The sequence below is a fragment of the Argopecten irradians genome, chromosome 6, assembly GCF_041381155.1.
Source record: "Argopecten irradians isolate NY chromosome 6, Ai_NY, whole genome shotgun sequence".
NCBI lineage: Eukaryota > Metazoa > Mollusca > Bivalvia > Pectinida > Pectinidae > Argopecten > Argopecten irradians.
The window spans coordinates 32,917,398-32,930,372 of record NC_091139.1 but is presented as its reverse complement, the minus strand read 5'-3'; the positions used below and the strand labels follow the sequence as shown (position 1 = coordinate 32,930,372).

The window sequence follows — 12,975 nt, the reverse complement described above, 5'->3', positions numbered from 1 at the left end:
CAATATTTGAGTTCTGGAGAGAGATGACATGAATGTCCAGCTGGAAGGAAAGAAACTTTTATGATGTATATGTATCGTACAATGTATATATGTAAACGTACATTCCATGTAGCTGCTATAGAATTACAACTAGGAAATTCTCTCAAACATTGATAATATTTAATTCTTCACATTCATGTAGGCCTATGCTGTGAGAATTAACACATCATATATATTTCCAGAAAACATATAGGCCTACATGTATGTTACTTTCCTTTTCTGTTGTTTCCTGTTCTTTTTTGTGCTCTGGAGAAAAAGATGATTGAGTTGAAGAAAAGTAATTAATTAAGAGAAATGTGTACCACAGTACTTTGTCTGTAGCCGAGGGGTTCTATACTGTTTTAATAGTCCAGTAATTAATAATTAAATTGAAAATTTCAAAATTAAGATGAAATTGTAAATTCCATTTTTGAATGAAGTGGTTCCCCTCCTTTGAGAGTACACAGTGTGTATACCCTTTTTGGTTTTTAGGAATAATACCTGAAATAACATGACAATCAATCAGGTATGTGTGTGTTGGGGGGTGGGGGTGGGGTGGGGGCTAAAAGACAGAAGAATCATGAGGTTGGGAAGTTGTAACTTGAGTGGGGGGTTGAAATATAGAAGAAATAGCTACAGATAACTGGAAGTGGAAGGGTGATTTATCATTGATCTGGTCATTGCATATTTGGGGTTTACATGGCTTTTTTTGGTTATTTAGTCTCATTGATTTTGGAGCAACTTTGAATCCATATGGTACTGTATATCTTTCTTTTTTCCATGTGTAGCTATTTCTTCTGTATTTCACCCTCCGCCCAAGTCACAACTTCCCAATAGGTACCACTTTTTTGTTTAGAACTCAAATCAAAGACAGATGTACATAGTACTACATACTACATTTTAGTCTATGTGTTTGTAATCACTGTTACTACAGTATTAATACATAAATGGTCTATGTACAAGTTACACATAAAATAAATGTGAAATTTGGTTCAGACAAAAAGATTTTTAACATTTCAGATAACTTGCTAGTTTTATGGTTTTATTTATATGTTGAGTCTACTCTCTTGTAAAGTAGAATTTAGAAATGCTAAGACAATGGTATCTATATTGCTATATGTAAAAAAAAAAATCCTTATATTTTAAAAGTAATTGAAAAGCTATCTCACAAGCCCTGACAAACAAATGGGCCGGCATATGGATGCAAGAATTATAATCACTGGATCTAGAGGACTAATATAAACAAATATTTCTACAAAGATAAACAATGAAAAAGTATTGCATCATAATTTTATTTAATGATTACAGTTGAAAGGAACATTTAATAAATTAATACTGTTTAAATGTTCTGTTCATGATCTTCTAGGTCCATATTGGAAAAGTTTACTTTCAAGAGCACTCATATCAACATTCTTCAGTCTTCATATGATGCTAATTGTATGTATATGTATACATACACTTGTATACAGGTCCAAGGGATGAACTTTCTGTATTCATGTCACTATGCATGCATGGTGCCTGAAAAAAAGAACCAACAATTTTTTATATCTGTTGAATATGACAAAAATTGAAATGATCAATTTCAAATATATATAAATGAATAAATGTAGGTTCATTCTACAGGTTTTTTTTTATTTTAGAGAAAACATTTTATAAGTTGTGAAAGTGTCACTGATGCATTTGATAGAATCAAATATTGTTTCAAAAAAGATACAAAATTCATTATCTATAGTTCCAACAAAAAATTCAGAATAATTATAAATGATACATGGCTGCAGTACATTTCAACTCTGTAAAGTTTGTCATATACACATGAACCAGGTACAGTTGTAATAAATATACAAACACTATTTATTATTATGACCAGAAATAATACTGTATGTGTCCTCCAAATATATCTAAAGAACAAGCTAAAACCTACATGTACATATGTATATGTGTATATCAGAACATATACAATACAATTTTACCAATTAACCTACAATGTAAATCCTATATACAATGTATGTGTATAACACTACCAGAACATGTAGAGAACAAAAATTTACAAATTAAAAATCTATAAATATATACATCAGAACTGTATGAATTGACCGGTAGCATAATATTATAGATTAATTGAAACAAATCTTAGCTTGATAATGCACTAGCGGTTACATTCTAACCGCTATTTACCCCAGGGTTACGTTTTACGCGATTGGGGAACAGGTATGAAACATGTGACCATATGTGACCACTCATTTATGAAAAAATACTGCTAGGGACTATTTACATAATGATCAAAATACGAAGACTCACTCACTATCAGCTGAGCAGGGAGTACCGGGTAGTAGGCCTAGGTACGTACAGTAGCGGTCCGGAGCCGCGTGCTCGTTTGAACTGTTCTCTTCACTATAACAAGTTGTATTAACACTCTCCATGCGTCGTAATGTTTACCGAGTCAGTTGTTGGGATTGTCGCTGCTCCATTGCCTTTCCTTTCGCATTTTAGGTGAGTCAGTTGGTTGTTTTGGCGGAAACCTTTTGGTTCAAAACTACGGTAGCCATGTTTTGTTTACTACGGAGAGTGGTGGATGTTGCGCATGCGTTAAGATTGACCTGTACTCATAGCCGGTCGGGAGGACTTTTAGGATTCCCATAGATATTATTATTTTCTTCGCATGTACAGCGATTTTGACGGAAAGTTTTATTTTTCTAATTCATAAGAAATTATACCGGATATATTAATACCATTTTTACCGATTTTACAGTCACTTGCCCGACTATTCGCTTTAAGTATTTCAGCTGCAGCGCCCTGATCATTATCTATAAGTACAAAAAAGGAAGTATCATCTGCGAAAAATTTGACATTTGAATAAATTTCATTTTCCAAATCATTTATATATATATATGAGAAATAAATATGGTCCAAGTACTGAGCCTTGAGGTACTCCGGCTGTTACAGTTTTCCACATTGATTTATATTCATCAATAATTACTCTTTGTTGCCTATCAATCGAATCATTAGAAAGCCTTTTTAAAATATTATCATTTATACGATATTTTTTCAATTTATATATAAGTCCGTCATGCCAAACCCTGTCAAATGCTTTACTGATATCACAAAACACTAATCTTGCTTCTTTTCTTCTATCAAGCTGTTTCATAATTGTATCATATATTGATATAAGTTGGTTAACAGTTGAGTCTTTAGGGAGAAAGCCAGATTGAATTTTGGAAATTATTCCATTCATGGATAGATAGTTAAAAAGATATTTAAGAACAATTTTCTCTAACATCTTACTAAATATTGATGTAACTGATATGGGTCTATAGTTGGATGGATCACTTCTCACCCCCTTGCCCTTGTATTTAGCTGTTACATTAGCATTTTTTCAAATTTGGGGTATATAACCAAGTTCAATAGATTTATTAAAAACAATATGTACAGGTTTGATAAGGGATTCAGATACACCTTTGATAAACCTAGGGTGAATTGAGTCAGGGCCTGGCGGTTTTTTGACATTGATACTGTGGAGCTGGTCACATACATTTGCTCAGTTATACATGTAGTTATATTAGAAAACTGATGTGGGAAAGGAGGAATATCAGTTGGAACATCATCTGCAGTTTTATCAGTAGTAGAGATAGAAGTGAAGAAAGAGTTAAAAGACTCGCACTTGTCTATAGGGTGTATTTTTAATTCACCATTGATTTCCAAGGGATAATCTGTATCATTTTTCTTTTTATTATTAATGACGGATTTAGCTATTCTCCACCATTTACCAGGAGGAACAGTTTTATCAATAAGAAAATTTTGTAATTTCAATAAATAATCATGTTTAGCATTTCTAATCATGGTGATAACAGTATTTCTTAGCTGTCTATATTTTCTCCAAGAAGATGGGGTATTTAATTGTTTAGCCTTAGAATGCTGTCTATTTCTCTGTCTCATTTTCAATCTGATTTCATTGTTCATCCATATCTTGTCATTGGGTCTTATAATTACAGTTTTATGAGGAACAAATCTCTCAATACAATTCAAAATTTTGTCAGAAAAGGTTTCATTTAGAAGTTCAATGTTATTAGTTCTACCTAATTCTTCATCCCAATCAATTGATGATAGATAATTGTTAGCATTTTCATAATCAGCATAATTGAAATATAATAGAGTTTTTTTTAAAACATTGTTTATGAAGAGTTTTGTATGAGATTGATACACTTATAGCACAGTGGTCACTACAAGATGGAGGATGAACAATTACGTTAGAAGTTTTACTAGTATCATTTGTCAAAATTAAGTCAAGGCATGTTGAAGATGAGGTTATCCTAGTAGGTTCATTAACAATATTTCGCAAACCATATTTTATCATAATTCTCATAAGATGTGAATTAGGGGTTAATTTCAGCATGTCATGATTAATATCACCAAAAATAAATAAATCTTTATTCAAATTGTATGCTTTTTTCAATGGCTTCATCTAATTTGTCCCAGTAATTTACTAGGGAGTTAGGCGGCCTGTACAAGCAAGCAATAAGTACAACTCTATTGTTGAATTTGACTTCTATCCATACAAGTTCAATATCGTTAGATTCTATATCGGGTCTTCTTTTTGCTACAATATTGTTTTTTTTACATATATAAGAACACCTCCACCTTGTCTATTCTGTCTATCTCTTCTGAAGACTTGAGGAAATTGTTCAATGCAAATATCATCTTTGATTGAGGGGATTAAATGAGACTCACTGACACAAACAATATCAAATTCACCAAATTCAGTATCGATAATATCTAGTTTGTTTCTTATTGAGCAGGCATTTACATGACAGATAGAGATATCATTGTGTATATATTGATTGTGTCCAACATTGGGTCCTGGGTTTGGATGAAAATCTAGACATTGTAGAAGAAGTAAACTTTTTGTTTTAAACTTGAAGTTGAGATTTTTATTAACCAGGTTCAAAGACAGGAGGAGATCATAAAACTTATATGTATCTGACTTCAGTTGTGACACTACATCCGGGATAGAACCCACAGCCTGGATAAGCTTAGAGAAATTCATATTTATATATAATGAGAAATAAAGATTGACCATAGATCTATCCAGGTCATGAGTTCCTCAGGATGTAGTGACAACATAGAATATCGACATATTGTCCTTATAATTAAATTGAAGTTTTTCAATACATTGCAATTATTTGAAAAAAATGATGTTGTTTGAGACTCGTACGAGACCATCAACGAGCGTAGGCATGGAATGAATAAACAAAATAATAACTATAGAAATAGTAAAAAAACAAAACATATAAACAAACATTGAACATTGTAAACTGAAATAAACACATTTTACCATGTGACAGTATAAATGGTCCTTCAGAATCTCCAGTGTGTGTGTAAACACCCTTACAGTACGTTTATAGGACTTGGATGCATATGTTTACATATTTACAATGTACAGAATGGCCTTGCTAGTAAAGCGCTTACATGACTAGGATTGAGATTAAGTGAAGCGCTTGCTTTATGATGGTTTGGCCATTCCAAACAGTACGGAAATTATTCAGTGTGTCATATTATAGGCATTTCAAACGATGGGACTTTGGGAGAAGGGAAAGAATGATTATAGGCCATGGGCTAGGAGGGTCCCACATGCACCCCCCCCCCAAACCTCCGAACCAATATTTTTCTGAACCCTTATGACCCACTGATCACAAATCCAAATGTTAACATTGCATAAGTTGGGATGAACTTCCGGTTATGACCTCATCAAAATGGCCGCCATCTCGAATTTCGCTAAAAATTGAAAAATAGTCATAACATTAACATTTTTCAACCGAAGTAGACAAATGAGGTATCAAAATGACCACAATAGAACAACAAATACATATCAGGACAAAAAAATTCAATATATGTAGTGATTTCTACGCAGGAAATGAAAAAAATCGGATTTAAAGCTCAAAAATTATGATTTTTCAGCAAATTTTTCATATTTTGTTTGACGCAGCAAAAATTTTTCCCAACAACAATCTATTATTTCTAATAAGTTTTTGACGACTTATCAATTAGTTTAAACAACAACAACAACAAAAACCAATGTTAACATTGTATACGTTCCGGTTATGTCGTCATCAAGATGGCCACCATCTCGAATTTCACAAAAAAATGAATAGTCATAACACTGATATCTTCCAACTAAAGTAGACAAATGTGGTATCAAAATGACCACAATAGAACGACAAATACATATCAGGACCAAATAATCCAATATGTGTAGTGATTTGTACGGAAGAAATAAAAAGATAAGCTTTTAAGCTCAAAAATGGTGATTTTCCAGAAAAAATTTTCATTAGTAGCGTCTCAAAAATAAAACAACGCCTACTGATAGCGTAACAAATGTAACCTAAGCTAAGCCTGTGTTTCCGTTAATATCATTAACAGTTCCCAAAGTGTTTGTGTCTTTGAAAATGAGCATATTCATTGTTTATTTCTTATGCATAGCATAAGCAAAATGTCAGATGGTTACTACAATGTCACTAATATGTCTTTCACTGGTTCTCACTGATAACCATTATCATTGTGCGTGCTTTCTCGCCTCACTGACCTATCCACTGCAGAGACTCGGCATATCTGGTAGCTGGTACATGCAGTCCGAATCAGAGTACTCGAGATATCGGTATCCAATTCGTCGAAAGCCAGATCGACGTCTTCGATGTCGATGAGCTCATGTGACACTGCATTACCAGTGTTGTTCTAGCCTTTTATGACCCATGCAGAGTTCATATCAGGAACAACAGGTTCAGGGATGTGGGATCTCTTTCAGATTCAAACATATCGTACGTATATGCTGTTTCAAACTTCTCTGGCATAATGAAAATTACACCAGATGCACATTCTTCCAATGGTGGAATTGGTTCTCCTTAGCACATAACTCCATAATTCGCATGAAGTACTATTCATCAATCTTGTGGACCCTCGTGCAACCATAAATGGCACAGGTGATATCATCGAGGTCATTAATAAGGGCATAAATGTTAATTGTTTTTCATTGGTCTGACTTTTCCCACTCCCTTGAAGGTGCTGGTTGTGTCACATCTGGTGTATGCGCAAAGAGACCATTGACGACTCTCCAGTAAAAAGTTCTCTAAAGTGCTTTTCAGACTTGGGAAAGAGTGAAACTTCACTGCAGACCTCATTTATGACCTCAAAGAATCTACCTGTGCCACCTATGGTCACTGAGGTTCACAAGAATGAGGAATTGTGCTTTATACGAATTAAGGAGAACCAACCCAACCCTCCGCAGAATGTTGATCTGGTGTCTTTTCCATCATGCCGGGAAGTCTGGAACATCATATACGATATGTGAATCTAGGTGAAACTAGGTTGGAAACAGGAAGAGCTCCCACATCCCTGAAGCCGATGTTTGTGATCTTAACTCTGACCATGGACAGTTGACAAGTTAGAACCACGATGGTAACCCAGTAATGTAATGTCACATCAGGTCACCGAGATCGAAGACGACACTCTGGCGAGAAATCACGCACAACAAAAATGATTAGCATTAAGAACTAGTGAAAGAAATATGTGGCACTGTAGTAACCATCTTATACTTCCTTGCGTTATACACAGGAAATAAACAATGAATGTGCTCATTCTAAAAGACACAATATGTTTCGAAAAGTGTCATGGTATTTACGGAACTTTAATTTGATACCCTATAGCTATTAGTTAGCGTTTTGCTGTAATAATTGGCCCTGAATGATCGTAAAAGGCGACTAAATTTAAGATCTTATCTTTTCTCTTCTTCCTAACTGACTTAATCTTTCATAATGCCTCCCTTGGCACCGCCTCATTTTTGGCCTTGAGTTGAGCGTTCGCCCCTGTGAGGAAGGCTCTGGGTTCTGTCCCCTGGCCGAGACACACCAAAGTCTGTAAAAGTGGTAGTTTCTGCTCCTGCTTAGCGCTCAGCAAAAAGGGAGTGGGACGACTGGTTCGCCCGTTGTCAGTATAATGTGACCGGGTGGGGTGTGTTGCTTGGTGTCCTCGGCGGCATGCTTCAGTGATATAGCACTATAAAAAGGGCAAAAGTTCCACTATACCAGAAGACACAACATGAATATACCGCAGTCTCCCGAAACACGCACCTTGCACAACATACAAGCAACACACCGCATACATGGGAGGCCGTCCTTACATGACCATAGCTGTTAATAGGACGTTAATTAATCAAACAAACAAACAAAAAATTGCTGTAATAATAATTCAGTTTGAGTGGCTTCTAGTCTACTAAATTTCGAACATGAAAATGGATTATTTTGAAGTCCCACTTAGATATTCAGCCAACTTTAAATTCAAATTTGTTAAGATATAAATCGTCAATAGCCAATTTTATATTCAGGAAATTCCAAGACACCAGGAAACTGTAGTGTTTGCGGTTTGGAAAAAATAACAATCATATGCCGCATCCGGTGATGTTTTGTAAACCAAATGATGGTATAACAATTCTCTTTAGCATTTCTATATATTTTTGTTGTTGTTGTTTTAACCGATTGATAAGAGGTCAAATAACTGATTGTGAATAATAATTTGTTGTTGGGAAACATTTTTGCTGCGTCAAACAAAATATGAAAAAAATGCTGAAAAATTACCATTTTTGAGCTTAATTTTTTTTTCATTTTCTACGTTCAAATCACCAGATATATTGGATTATTTGGTCCTGACATGTATTTGTTGTTCTATTGTGGTCATTTTGATACCTCATTTGTCTACTTCAGTTGAAAAATGTTAATGTTATAACTATTTTTCAATTTTTAGTGAAATTCGAGATGGCGGCCATTCTGATGACGTCATAACCGGAAGTTCATCCCAACTTATGCAATGTTAACATTTGGATATGTGATCAGTGGGTCATAAGGGTTTAGAAAAATATTGGTTCGGAGGTTTGGGGGGTGGGGTGCATGTGGGACCCTCCTAGCCCATGCTAGCGATTTACACAAGTTTTACTCGAAACACGTGTACGTTGTGACAATTTTAGGCAGAATCAGTATACTATTGGATAGTGGGTTACAGTAACATTACTATTGGGAGTTTATAGGACGACTTATTATCACATGTACATTGTACATGGACTCGGACATTAGTACCGAGTTAGAGAAAGGAGATTATGATGAGGGAGGGGTATGTTATATATACTATGTACAATATTATACAATATATAGTCATACATATACACCACGACCGTGCGTACACATTGTGAATTGGACGGGATGTTATTTTTCCGCGAATTATACTAGGCGGTTACATTGTACTCAAGTCGGAATATATATTATACACGTTTATAGCCTATATACATGTAGCTACATGTATATATCAATGCAACTGGATAATAATAAATTACCCATCTTTGGAGGTCAATAGTTTGTTTACTTTTTGTTGTTATTGGGCATGATTATATTTAGATACAGTGTAATATACATGTACACGTTAGTCCTGTGTGCACCACACGTGTGTGTTTTCACCATAATATCGTGCACTAGTAGCGGATCTTTGTATCTAGAAAGGATGAATAAACGAAGTAAATAAACAACCAAGTGTTTACATTACGACATAGCGTGTCCATGAACAGCTCATAAACATTTAATAATTAAAGTGAATAGTCGGGCAAAGGAAACCAGTCTAAATGCGTTCTTTGGCCTTCCAAAAGTCATTGTATACCATAATGATGGTCAAGTTCTGCTTACGGTGTCCAGTTTTGACCATTGACATTTTGGGGAAGATCCGTGTAAATTTAGCACAGTTCTAAATATAAATTCGCCAAACTCTTTGAAAACGAGGCTGCGTGGAAATGTAAAACATGGACATGTGTTTCTCAGTCGTGTCGGTTTCGTTTCGTGTGATAAACCACTAATGCGGTATGTAAATTGTTGTTTTGAGATGATACATTTGATGCAAATGAAGTATTCTTACATTAATGACAATGCTTTGTAATCATTTTTCGATAAAAGCATCTTTATACATGGAAATCGACACAAATATTCGGCCGATGCAGAGATGGGGCCCCGGCAAGGGGCAATTATTGCAGCATCGCATTCGTCGTATTTTACATCAACCGAATCATGAAGGTTAAATACAAATAATCGTAACATAATTTCCCATTTAAAACCACACGAAAACGTTCCATACAACGTCCATGCATGTAGCTGTCAAAGATGTGAAAATAAATTAGCTCATACATAGATATTTTACAAGTACAATATATGTGTTCAATTATTCGTGTAGTTTTTTGCAGAGATTTAATTAAATTATCTATGTCTCTGTTTTTTTTTTTTTTTTTTTGTAAACAATATTTGAGTTCTGGAGAGAGATGACATGAATGTCCAGCTGGAAGGAAAGAAACTTTTATGATGTATATGTATTGCACAATGTATATATGTAAACGTACATTCCATGTAGCTGCTATAGAATTACAACTAGGAAATTCTCTCAAACATTGATAATATTTAATTCTTCACATTCATGTAGGCCTATGCTGTGAGAATTAACACATCATATATATTTCCAGAAAACATATAGGCCTACATGTATGTTACTTTCCTTTTCTGTTGTTTCCTGTTCTTTTTTGTGCGCTGGAGAAAAAGATTATTGAGTTGGAAGAAAAGTAATTAATTAAGAGAAATGTGTACTACAGTACTTTGTCTGTAGCCGAGGGGTTCTATACTGTTTTAATAGTCCAGTAATTAATAATTAAATTGAAAATTTCAAAATTAAGATGAAATTGTAAATTCCATTTTTGAATGAAGTGGTTCCCCTCCTTTGAGAGTACACAGTGTGTATACCCTTTTTGGTTTTAAGGAATAATACCTGAATAGGAACCTGAAATAACATGACAATCAGGTATGTGTGTGTTGGGGGGTTGGGGGGGGGGGGGTTGGCTAAAAGACAGAAGAATCATGAGTTTGGGAAGTTGTAACTTGAGTGGGGGGTTGAAATATCGAGGAAATAGCTACATATAACTGGAAGTGGAAGGGTGCTTTATCATTGATCTGGTCATTGCATATTTGGGGTTTACATGGCTTTTTTTTGGTTATTTAGTCTCATTGATTTTGGAGCAACTTTGAATCCATATGGTACTGTATATCTTTCTTTTTTCCATGTGTAGCTATTTCTTCTGTATTTCACCCCCCCCCCCCCCTCCCCCCACCCCGCCCAAGTCACAACTTCCCAATAGGTACCACTTTTTTGTTTAGAACTCAAATCAAAGACAGATGTACATAGTACTACATACTACATTTTAGTCTATGTGTTTGTAATCACTGTTACTATAGTATTAATATATAAATGGTCTATGTACAAGTTACACATAGACAATAAATGTGAAATTTGGTTCAGACAAAAAGATTTGTAACATTTCAGATAACTTGCTAGTTTTATGGTTTTACTTATATGTTGAGTCTACTCTCTTGTAAAGTAGAATTTAGAAATCCTAAGACAATGGTATCTATATTGCTATATGTAAAAAAAAATCCTTAAAAAAAATCCTTATATTTTAAAAGTAATTGAAAAGCTATCTCACAAGCCCTGACAAACAAATGGGCAGGCATATGGATGCAAGAATTATAATCACTGGATCTAGAGGACTAATATGAACAAATATTTCTACAAACTTAAACAATGAAAAAGTATTGCATCATAATTTTATTTAATGATTACAGTTGAAAGGAACATTTAATAAATTAATACTGTTTAAATGTTCTGTTCATGATCTTCTAGGTCCATATTGGTAAAGTTTACTTTCAAGAGCACTCAAATCAACATTCTTCAGTCTTCATATGATGCTAATTGTATGTATATATATACATACACTTGTATACAGGTCCAAGGGATGAACTTTCTGTATTCATGTCACTATGCATGCATGGTGCCTGGAAAAAAAGAACCAACAATTTTTATATATGTTGAATATAACAAAAATTGAAATGATCAATTTCAAATACATATAAATGAATAAATGTAGGTTCATTCTACAGGTTGTTTTTTATTTTAAAGAAAACATTTTATAAGTTGTGAATGTGTCACTGATGCATTTGATAGAATCAAATATTGTTTCAAAAAAGATACAAAATTCATTATCTATAGTTCCAACAAAAATTCAGAATAATTATAAATGATACATGACTGCAATACATTTCAACTCTGTAAAGTTTGTCATATACACACATGAACCAGGTACAGTTGTAATAAATATACAAACTCAAGAGCAAGCTAAAACCTACATGTACATATGTTTATGTGTATATCAGAACATATACAATACAATTTTACCAATTAACCTACAATGTAAATCCTACATACAATGTATGTGTATAACACTACCAGAACATGTACAGAACAATAATTTACCAATTAAAAATTTTAAATATATACATCAGAACTGTATGAATTGACCGGTAGCATAATATTATAGATTAATTGAAACAAATCTTAGCTTGATAATGCACTAGCGGTTACATTCTAACTACATGCATTACAACGGTACATTTTATAAATATACAGGGCATTCATTACCCCTAAAGAGGACCCACGAAAGAACCGCTATTTACCCCAGGGTTACGTTTTACGCGATTGGGGAACAGGTATGAAACATGTGACAATATGTGACCACTCATTCATGAAAAAATACTGCTAGGGACTATTTACATAATGATCAAAATACGAAGACTCACTCACAATCAGCTGAGCAGGGAGTACCGTGTAGTAGGCCTAGGTACTGTTCTCTTTACTATAACAAGTTGTATTAACACTCTCCATGCATCGTAATGTTCACCGAGTCATTTGTTGGGATTGTCGCTGCTCCATTGCCTTTCCTTTCCCATTTTAGGGGAGTCAGTTGGTTGTTTTGGCGGAAACCTTTTGGTTCAAAACTACGGTAGCCATGTTTTGTTTACTACGGAGAGTGGTGGATGTTGCGCATGCGTTAAGATTGAA

General features: G+C 34.3%; 2 long non-coding RNA genes across 2 annotated transcripts; both read right to left on the bottom strand.

Annotated features, from left to right (window-relative positions):
- Nucleotides 1–1,291: 1,291 nt before the first annotated feature.
- LOC138325671 (uncharacterized) lies at nt 1,292–2,612 on the bottom strand. Its single transcript, XR_011208815.1, has 2 exons — nt 2,317–2,612; nt 1,292–1,536 (listed from the first exon to the last, which is right to left on the bottom strand). It is a non-coding gene; the product is annotated as an uncharacterized lncRNA (long non-coding RNA).
- Nucleotides 2,613–11,667: 9,055 nt separating this feature from the next.
- On the bottom strand, nt 11,668–12,975 carry LOC138326341 (uncharacterized). Its single transcript, XR_011208891.1, has 2 exons — nt 12,718–12,975; nt 11,668–11,912 (listed from the first exon to the last, which is right to left on the bottom strand). It is a non-coding gene; the product is annotated as an uncharacterized lncRNA (long non-coding RNA).